This window comes from Papaver somniferum, chromosome 4, assembly GCF_003573695.1.
Source record: "Papaver somniferum cultivar HN1 chromosome 4, ASM357369v1, whole genome shotgun sequence".
In the NCBI taxonomy this organism is placed as follows: Eukaryota; Viridiplantae; Streptophyta; class Magnoliopsida; order Ranunculales; family Papaveraceae; genus Papaver; species Papaver somniferum.
In genome coordinates this window covers 28,315,857-28,326,714 of record NC_039361.1, presented here as the reverse complement: position 1 = coordinate 28,326,714, position 10,858 = coordinate 28,315,857, and the positions used below count along the sequence as shown (strand labels likewise).

At 38.6% G+C, this 10,858-nt stretch overlaps 1 long non-coding RNA gene across 1 annotated transcript; it reads left to right on the top strand.

Moving 5' to 3' along the window:
* The first annotated feature begins 2,412 nt into the window (after positions 1 to 2,412).
* Positions 2,413 to 3,507, top strand: LOC113275027. The gene is made up of 2 exons (XR_003323404.1): positions 2,413 to 2,692; positions 3,173 to 3,507. It is a non-coding gene; the product is annotated as an uncharacterized LOC113275027 (long non-coding RNA).
* The last annotated feature ends 7,351 nt before the right edge of the window (positions 3,508 to 10,858 follow it).

The following is a 10,858-nucleotide window of genomic DNA, read 5'->3' as shown; positions in this document are numbered from 1 at the left end:
CTCAAGTCTCTAGTTGTGGAGTAGAACCCAATAACTCGTCTTGGGAAGGTCATGTTAGTTAAAAGCAAGCCCATGTTGTCTATAACAATGCTAGGTTCGAGAACCGTCAGAAGTTTGACCCATACTCAGATACCTACAACCCTGGTTGGAGAAACCATCCTAATTTTTCTTGGTCCAAGGGCAAGAATCAAGGTCATCCTAGTAATACTCAGCCTCCCCAAGGTTTTGGTTATACTCAGAACCCTTCAGGTCAAACCCAGTTTCAGAACAATTCTGAGAAAAAGATCTCTACCTTAGAAGAAGCTCTTACTATGTTAGTAAAGAACCATGATATGTTATCAGCTAACCACCTTAGATTTCAACAAGAAACCATGAAGAACCATAAGGATAATTCCCAGACTCTTGCTAAATTAGAACTTCAAATCGGCCAAATAGCTAAGTATTTAAGTGAGAGAGAAGAAGGTAAGTTTCCTAGTCAAACTCAAGCCAATCCTATGGGGGTCCATCAAATATCTTTAGTTGGTGAGGAATCATCAAACCATGTGAACTCGATAAAAACCTTCAGGAGCGGTAAAACAGTAGACAATAAGGTAGCCATGCCTAGTGAACATACTGTAGTTCCACCCTCTACTTCCCAAGAGGAACCCATAACTGAGGAAACTGAAACAATTTCTAAGGAGTCCCAAGAAATTCCTGATAGGACTATCTTTGTGCCTAGAGCCCCATATCCTCAGTTGTTAACCCCAACAAAGAAGGAGTCAACTTTCAACGAGATAATGGAAATATTTAAGCAGGTTAACATCAACATTCCTTTAGTAGAAGCAATTAGGCAGATGCCTGCTTATGCCAAGTTCCTTAAAGATCTTTGTACAAGAAAGCGTAAGCTTAATGTTCATAAGAAAGCCTTTTAGCTGGTCAAGTAAGTTCAATTCTTCTAAACCAAACACCACCTAAGTATAAGGACCCTGGATGCCCTACCATATCTTGTGCAATTGGTAACCACACTGTCGATAAGGCATTACTTGACTTAGGAGCTAGTGTTAACTTACTCCCGTATCATGTATACACCCAGCTAGGTCTTGGTAAGTTGAAACCGACCAAAGTAACACTACAATTAGCTGATAGGTCTGTCAAAGTCCCTCGTGGTGTCATAGAGGATGTTCTGATTGAGGTTGATAAGTTTATTTATCCAGTGGATTTTGTTGTTTTAGACACCCAGCCAGTTCAGGACCCAAGTGCTCAAATCCCGGTGATTTTATGTGAGAGTCCAAAATGTTTTTATTGGGTTTAGCTAAACCCATCATTCGAATTCTGCTATGAGAGTGCCTAAAATTTTAGTACTCCAAGTGCTTTCAACACTCTTAGGCCCTTAGTAATATTGATGTTCATTCCCAGTGGACACCGTAGAACACAGCATGCTTGACAAGTGGTGTGACACTTGTATCTTTTCTTAGTTTTAACCAAACCCAATAGTAAAGCTCTAAACCCTTGGTAAGTGCTCTAGATCCAGTATGTGTGTTTTCATATAAATAGTGACCCTTTAGTAATATGAGGGAGTGTGATTAGTAGATGCTATGATACATGGAGCATGCTTGACACCTGTCAGAATAAGAAACGAGTGCACACGGTTTTATAAAAATCCAGAAGAGGGGGGGACCCTAGTTAGTAAGTTCGCGAATGATTCGCGAATCATTCGCGAATTTTTCCGTATCACGAATTTTACCGTCTTATTCGCGTACGTTTGCAACTCCGAACCCAAGTCGCGTATTATGTGGCATTCCCGGATTATTCGCGAACCGTTCACGAATTTTACGTATTCCGAATGATACGTCCGCTTAATTCGCCATAAATTCTTTAGCTTTTACTTTTCAAAGACTCCATTTTTTGGGCTTTACTGCCTTCCGAGCATACACGACCGAATATTAGACGTGTTGTAATTTTTATGAAACAAAAACGACTGAAGAGATTTGAAGGTGAAGGTGAGAGAGATCTCAAACTCACTAACCAAGCATCTAAACCACCATACGACGTCCTCTTGGATAACTAATGTTGTATATATTATTGATATCATCATATTAAGTTTATTTTTTCTTTAAATAACTCACGTATATGCATAAAAATTGGTCTATGACCTTATAAATACAAATTATTTGTTATATATAGATACCGAATTTTCAGAGCCGAACTCACATTTATAAATCGAATTATACACGTACGTATGCCGTTCCGAATTACTGACGAATCACGTCCCGTTGACCGAATTTTGGACCGAATCTGGATTTTACAAAACCGTATAATACTCGTACGTTTGCCGTTCCGTACGTTTGCCGAATCCCGAATTGCTAACTAGGGGGGGGACTCGTTCAGCTTCTTCTTCTCTCTTTTCTTCTTCATCATCTCTCTGCAGTAGAAATACAATTTAGAACTTGACTGAAATTTTGCTCGGGTAGAGTTTGATGCATGGATTTGCTGCTGAATTTAGTATTGGTTAGTCGTAAGAGCAGAGTGAGGGAATTTGTTTGTGTCTGTTCTCAATTTGAGAGTTATAAGAACATAATCGGAGGTTTATGAATGAACCTTGTGAAGTATAGGGTAAGTGAAGTTACCGATGCCTGATGCTGTTGATGTTGGGGTTCAATAAGCGGGGGAGGGGATTCCTTCTCCCAGTTTTAAGTTTTGGAACTATTTTGAGGTAATCATTCTTCCTATTCCTTTTAACTAGTGATTTCTATCAATTGGCGGGTTGTATATCACACAAGGTATGCATGTTTTGTTAGATGTTTTCTTGTATATTCTTTTAAGTTGAGGATGTTTCAAACTCAGTAAAAATTAGGGTTTATGCAATTTCGGGAATTTTTCCCAGATTTGTTTCCCATGTCAAACTTACCAATAATGCTTGAATGGGTTCCCTATATTTTATTCGAAACTTGGTTCTGTGGTGGTATTCTGTTGGAATACCCATTGGCTTGAAAATTAACTTAACTATAAATTTGATTTCTGGTTCTGATCTCTGGGTTATAGGGAAAAGAATTTCTTTTCTTTCTTAAAGAATTTGTTTAAGCTAGTATCTCGGGTGATGACTGCACCTTGAAATTGTTTTTCATCTCTGTTTTTATTTCTTTAAAGAGTGGAAGATGATTTGATTAAATGGGATTGCTCTTGTTTGGAAAAGGAGAGAAATAAAGAGCTATTGACGGCACTAGGAGTTGGTGACTAAAATGGTAAGGTTCGTGCTTGGAGGGTGGTTGACAAATTGTCTCAACAAAATCCCTTGTGATTTGAAGGAACTAATGCACAGACTCTTCGGCAACACCCTTGTAGTATGTTTTAACTGGCAGTACTCAATTCTAACCATCACGGGGGTTGGACATCTAAAATGGTATTGCACTTTGAATTTTATTATCTAGTTTAGTGACTAATATGTGGTCTTGTGTGGGACTGTTTGCCATTTTTACTCAAGACTAGCTTTATGGACTAAGGCAAATGTTTAAATGGAATTATTGCAAGTATATCACTTGGTCGTTGATGGATTAGCACGACGCTCATTTTATTCACAATTTTGTGTACACTTGGTTTATTTTGTCTTATCATCAAATGCAGTGGCTTAGTGTCCGAATTGAGAATGAGTAGATGCGTATGGAGTTGCTAATGTTTCTTCTAATTATCGAGGTTCAACTGTAGGTACTGATGGGTATTTTTATTAAAACCGTACCGCCGTTCTGAAAGCCTGTATGGTCTGGTAGCTTGCTAAATTTAATCTTGGTATGAAATGAAATTCTGAAATAGCAGTCCCGTTGTATATTATTATCTTGGCCATATTCTTATGTGTTTTCGAATCATTTTGAGTCTGGACTAGCTTTGGGTGTCTTGTAATGAAATATATTCCTCGGAATAACGTTTCTGAATTGATACTAGGTGTCTCATTTTGAGTTATAGATTGTGAGATGCTTATTCTAATAATTGTCGTTATGTAGTCCAGTTACGTCTCTAAAGTGTGTTGTCAGAATATTTGACCCTCATAGGATTTCTAGTAGTTTTGGATTAATTCTTAAGAGAGGTAGTGCTGGCTAGATCTCTTGGCTACAAACCAGGTAGGTCCCTTCTTATTTCTCTTCGCAATTTTCTATTTTTACTATCTTATTGGTGGTGTTGTTTGATTTTTGGCGGAGTGCTTTGAATTGCAACATCTGAATCACTTGCATAATGGAAACTCTCTTCTCGTAGGTGAGTGATATATTGATTATAGAATTATGTGTACATCATGCAAATAGTCATGTAATATGTTGTCCCAATGGACACAAAAGAACTAACTTTGAAGCTTTAGTTGCTTTAAACCTGGCACATGGAAGTGCATGCCAAGGGGATTATGAAATTCCATCTTTCTGAACTTGGAACTTAGTGAAATATTGATGTTTCTCCATTATCAAATTTATTTTACGCTTAATCACCATGTGAACATGCACTTACAGCATAGTCCTTTGTTACCTATGTTAAATGTTCCGTGTTAGTATGTTGTCGTGGTGCTCGATGAACTGCCGGTTTACGGAATTTGCATTTGATTTCTTTTAAATGGTTTAGTGAGCAAACCTGTGATTCTTGTTTATTCACTTTCTTTGTGGTTACCCAGTATTAAGAAATGGTGTCAAAACTCTTAGGCCTTGTCATAGCGACGGTAAGTGATCTTACATTTATTGTTTCCATCCGACTATTGTAATTTCTCGGTACTAGAAGCTTGTGATACTATGTTCTGGCTATTTTTGGATTTGTTCATTGGATATCTTATTCTCATTTATTTTCATGTCTGCCTGTCGTGGTTACCTTATGCGTTATTTTAGCACTTTAGTTGCATATATTGCACCTATTAAACAACAAATGAAAATGATTGGTAGACCGTAGACATAGTTATCTTTACAATTAGGTCGTTGGATGATCCATAAGCATGTTACTCATAGTACTGTAGCCATAGGGATAGTAATAACTTACATTTGAAGGTGTAAATTTATCATGTGTAAAAGTAAATACTTAACTTCCTAAACTCATTACTGCCTCCACTAGTGATATACCTTGAAGTGCCTTTCATTTTTCTGTGTGACTAAATTAAATCTAACGTCTCGTGTTTTGTTTTGATGCACCTAGTATCCTTGCTAGTTGTGTAGGAGATTGTTATTTACAAATTTGTGTAACGTTGGATCTGTACTCAGGGCATACCCTGACAGCACTCTCCCGACAAGTTTTCGTGTTACTTTGATTCCCAAGAAGTGATCATGTATAAATTACATATAGGGATACAGATTTAGCGTACAAATTTGGTTTTCTGCTATATTTGGAATCAGTTTATTTGATATTATCCAGTGAGAGATGGTTGCTACCGTCGAGTAGTTCATACTATCTAAACAAAGAGTGACGAACTACGGTCGTGCTTGATCCCTTCGAGCTCCGGAGAGGGTACGTAGGCAGCCGCTATGCGGTTCAGCACAAATCCACAAGGTTGTTCATATCATCTGAAAAGGGTTGGTTGCTGCTTGACAGTTTATACCATCTATTTAGAGATGATTGCGACCCTCGCAGATTATATAATGTTTGTTAGAGGTGGTTGCAGCACTGGCTGTTCATACTGCCTAGCGAGAAATGATTATTACCATCTGAGGTAAATCATACATCTGATAACTGTACAGCTTGTGAGACAAGAGATGGTTATTACCGTTCGAGGTAATTCATATCATCTGTTTCGGCTCATAAGTTGAACAATGGTTTTTACCCTACGTGGCAACTCATATCATCTGAGAGATGGTTGTTGTCTTTTAAAGGCAATTCATACCATCTAATGAGGGATGGTTACTGCAGAGCAGTTCATACCATCTACTAGGTCGCAATTGGCACCCCACCACCGGTGGATGAACCGTCTGCATGATGAAATTGTTAAGCCTAAGTGGCAACTCTTGTCAGGCCCACTGGGGCACCCCACTTCGGTGGCTACCCGGAAGACCATTGGCACTGGCCGATGATGGATGGTATCCGGAACTACCCTGACATTGGCACTGGTCATCCCTCACCCGTCTGATACGGTGTGTGCTGTCAGGCCCACTGGGGCACCCCACCACCTCGGTGGCTACCCGGAAGACCATTGGCACTGGTCGGTGGTGGCTGGTATCCAGAACTACCCTGACAATTCTGACATTTACATGACCCTTAAATGAGGTTTCTGTTCAGCAGAATCTCAGTCTTTGAACCTTGGTGTTTGCTTGGAGATGATCGGCACTTATCACTTGCACAAGAGTTTGCCCGCTCATGAAGCGGTTTGGCATGAATCAGTGAACATTTGCTTGGTAAAATCAGATTGGTTTGAAAATTTTGAAAGTCTTGTTTCTCAAGTGGCGTATCAGAGAGTCAGAGCTCTCTAAGCGGGTCCTAACCTGACCTGTAGGAAGCAAAAATTCTTGGATCCGCTACATTTTAGGTCGCCCATTTTTATCCACAGCTAACGCTGTCATCAACTGTAGAACCAGACTTATGAACATATCCTTTGGTAATATGACCACTGAACTAAATGTCTTTAATATTACTAGACAACGTTCTGAGAATGATGAATTAGAAGAAGTGAATATGATTAGCACTTTAGTTCAGGATTTAGTTCAGGATAATTGGCATGATACTCTATTGGGAGATTTTTTAGATGAATTTGAGGAAACCATTCTCTTAGACTAGATGTGTGATCGATCTTTAGAAGAAGCCCCTGAGTATTTTAAAGACTCTACGGACCCTGAAATTGAAATTCAGGCAATAGTGTTAGGTCTTTCTGAGAGTAATGATAACCATAAGATTGAGGGTGGAGAATTGGAAGAATCTCTTGAGTATTTTAAGGACTCTGAAGATCCAGAAATTCAAGCAATAGTTAGAGGTTTGTCTGTGAGTAGTGAAAACCCTAAGTTTGGGGGTAGTGATGGTTCTTATGATTGTCATGTATCCCTAATTAGAGTCCCTAACTTGGGACTCGAGCTTTGTGCATCTGAGATATCACTTGAGTCTATTCAGACTCCACAACCCGATCCACCTGATATTGTCCAGGAGGTAACTCAGGTATTAGAGACCCGTTTTTCGGATGAATCTATTTATCAAGATACACATAAGAAGCTCAATTATGCTACCCAGATAAACCCAGTTGTCTTGACAGAAACCTTAGACGAGGATGTGCTCCTTCTTTTCATTTTTCTGAACCAGTGTTGTTGTCTCATTTTTGTGTTAGCTCTATTTGGTCTTGTGGACCCACAATTGTTTCGACTATTGGTATATGACTTTGGGAGGTGGCAATCCTTTTTGAGGTATTTGATGTCTAGCTAGAGACTTTAAATTTAGCATTTACTGGGAGGCACCCGTGCTCATGCGACACGGTAATATCCTTCCTTGTTTCTTTTCCTCAAGTGGTAACAGTTTCTCCTTGTTCATGCTTTTAATTTCATTTTTAGAACATTGAGGACAATGTTAGATTTAAGTTTGGGGGCGGGGAAGAAACTTTTTGTTAGCTGCAATAAATAAACTCCAGAGCCTAGAAATTTATGTTTATTAAGGATGACACTAACCAATCTAAGTGGATGGAAGCATTTTGGTTGTAGGAGTTGAGGAACCAATCTGATTAGATGGAAACATCTAGAAGAGTCTATCCATAAAAGCACAGAGCTTAGGTGTTAGAAAAAAAGAAAACATGGTAGTTTCACCATATCCTCGTGATGGAAACATCGAAAGAATCCTGATCAGTTCTTTTTTTTCTTTTTACCATTGCTAGAGTGAAATAGAGTGACTGAGATCAAAAAAAAAAATTGAGACCATACCAACCGAAATAAATACAATAAAGTTGACCACTGGTATCCTTGTATATGCCAGCTGAGTTGACCTAGAGTTAGGATTATCGACCACTGGTTCCCTTGTATATGTCGGTGTGTTGATATTAGTCCAGACCAGTATCTCATTCCATTAGGATAGGTTCACGTTAGTTAACATCATCTACGTTTTTCTCTACATCCATCTTCTTAATCTATCCATGTGATTAGTTGACTCCGATTTATGATGTCCAGAAACTATCTGAGTAGAACTTTGTCACTTTATATGAATTTTAGTATGCTTGAGTGCAAACTCGTGTACCTCAATTGGAATTTCGCATCAGGGTACTTCCTTCTGTAGTCAATAAGTATCCCAACCAAGGAGATTCTTTAGTGCCTTCCAAGGTTCTGTGTGGATAGCTAGGGTCTGGAGTAATGGTTTTGTGGGTACACCTCTGGTAAGCCCTCCCGAGATTAACTCGGTTTTATTAGTTTTGCTCAAGGACTAGAAAATAATAAGTTTGGGGGTATTTGATAGACGCATTTATGTGTATAATTTGTCCTCACTGTTTCGAATTGTTAGTACTCGTTTTCGTCCTTATTGTGGTGTTTTGTGTGTTTGTAGGTATTTTTGGAGAAATAAACATGCGTGGAAAATTCAGCTTGAAAAGTTGTCTATGGTACCCCGGAGAACATGTGATATGCGGACTCTCATTTTGGATAAGGGGCACCTCAATTACTAAGGGGCACCTCAGTTGGGAAGCTGCTATTCGCACCCCTACTCTGGATAGGGGGATACCTTTCTTCTTCATTTGAATTCTGAAAAGTGGCGGAAATAAAATCAACCTTCAACTGCCGAAATTAGGGTTGGAGATTTGAGCCTATTTCAGTGAGACTAAAGGGCTATAATCAAATGGGTTTAATCCTTTGGGACAGACAGGCGTGTTATGGGTGTTTAGTTGGATCAAATTTGGCTGGATATTCCGCTCGAAGCGAAACAGGGAGAGTTAACCAAGTCACCTGAGATTTCTTCTGGCACTGATTCGGGCGAGATTCCATTGGATTTTTCTCCTAATTTGGATACATACCAGCCTGTTACATCACAACAGGATTGGTAAGTGCTTTGAATTCGACATAGGGAAAGATTTCATGTAATCTCGACTAAACAGGGCAAGCACATTCTCGGGAAACTTCTGCGATATTTTGAGAAGGTCTTTGTGTATTTTCAGCGTGCTAAAACTCTTTTGGAGCGTGTATGATGTTGTTGGGAGTGTACATAGTACATGAAGACGCATGTAGGAGCTGCAGAAGGAAATTATTCCCGTGACAGGAAGAAGAGAATAAACGGAGTTAGTGAAGATTATATGGAGTTATTACAGCGATTTTTAGGCCATGTAGAGTATATAAAGAGTGTTCGATGGTCATAGAAAAGCACAGAGAGTTTTGGGGGAATAGAGAACATTACATAGGCGTGAAAATCAAGTTGCAGAATCAGCATTGCTGCTGCTGCATTTTCTGAAGAACACGAAGAACAGACTATCCACAGCAGTCGTTTATCAGCAGTGATAACGACACTAAGGAGAGGGTCATAGAGCTACAGTAACAGCGACGGTTTCTTTATATCAATCTCTGTAACAGTAGGCTTGCAACACCATAAAAGTGTTGCAGTTTCCTGGTTTATTCAATTTGTCTCCTTTTCATCATTTGTAAACCATTTTTGAGCAATGAAATCTTATTCTGAGTGTGTTTCCATGATGAAGAGCTAAACCCATCCTCTAGGGCGACAGAGGAATCCAAGTTTCACAAATGTGGTAATTCTATTAATTCTTTTTACGACTATTTGCACTGTTATTCAATTGATTTATGAGTTTCACTGAATGGTTGTGATTACAATTAATGGGTCATGCTTAACTTAGATGTTTTGATGTCTCATGCTTTAGTATTACATTCATTACTTTCGAAATTCTACCTTAGGCAATAAATTAGAGTCAGTGAAACTTCATCATACGAGCCATTATTTTTTAGAATTGATATCTGAACCACATGAGTGCGGAAATTTGGTGGAATCTTGAGCCCCGGTCTCTCCGTAACTTCCTCAACACCTTTTATTTTGAGTTTTGTCATACTTTAGTTTCAAAATTAAGTCTAAAAATCTGCTTTCACAAGTCTCAACGAACCTATTACTACAACATCATTGAAAATAACCATCAGCTATATGATTGCATCTAAACAATTTAATATGTGCTTCTCTTTTGGTCATGAAGTGTCTCTATGGAAATTTCATTAGGATCCCAATAATTTTTCGTACCTTTGCCAATTTTATTGACAAAAAGGGGGAGAATTAATGTGTAGTTCCCACTACAAATACATATGGTTTACGAATCATTTTGTAAGGGGAATGGTTTTCATGTGAGATGAAGTATTGACTAAGGGGGAGTGATACATATCACCATAGTATTGTTGTCAAAGTTGTGATACAATTGAACTTTGATGTTGTGTAATAATACTATGACACTGTATAACAATGATTGAGAGCTACTATTTTCTCATTGTTATAGCTACGGATCTTCAACAACGATGATGCTGAGTTGAACACATTTTGAATCATTGGAGTACTTGGAAGTGACGAAGATTTCGAGTAATGTTGAAGAACCAAGGAGATCAAGCATTTGGAGTAGGCGTAAGGAACGCAACTGTACCTTGATCAGTGTGACATTAATTAGGGCTCAACTACATTCCAGTCCGAAGTTAACTTGGAGTAGGCTAGTGTCTGTAGCGACTTAATACAATGTTGTGTTCAAATCTGGACTAGGTCCCGGAGTTTTTCTGCATTTGCGGTTTCCTCGTTAACAAAACTCCTGGTGTTTGTGTTATTTATTTTTCGCATTATATTTTGTTATATAATTGAAATATCACAGGTTATGCGTTGAATAGGTCAATTGGTAAATCCAACCTTTGGTTGTTGATTGAAATTGATTGATCCTTGAACATTGGTCTTTGGTACCGTTCAAGTTATTTCTCATGTATTCAATCAGGCTCGTAAA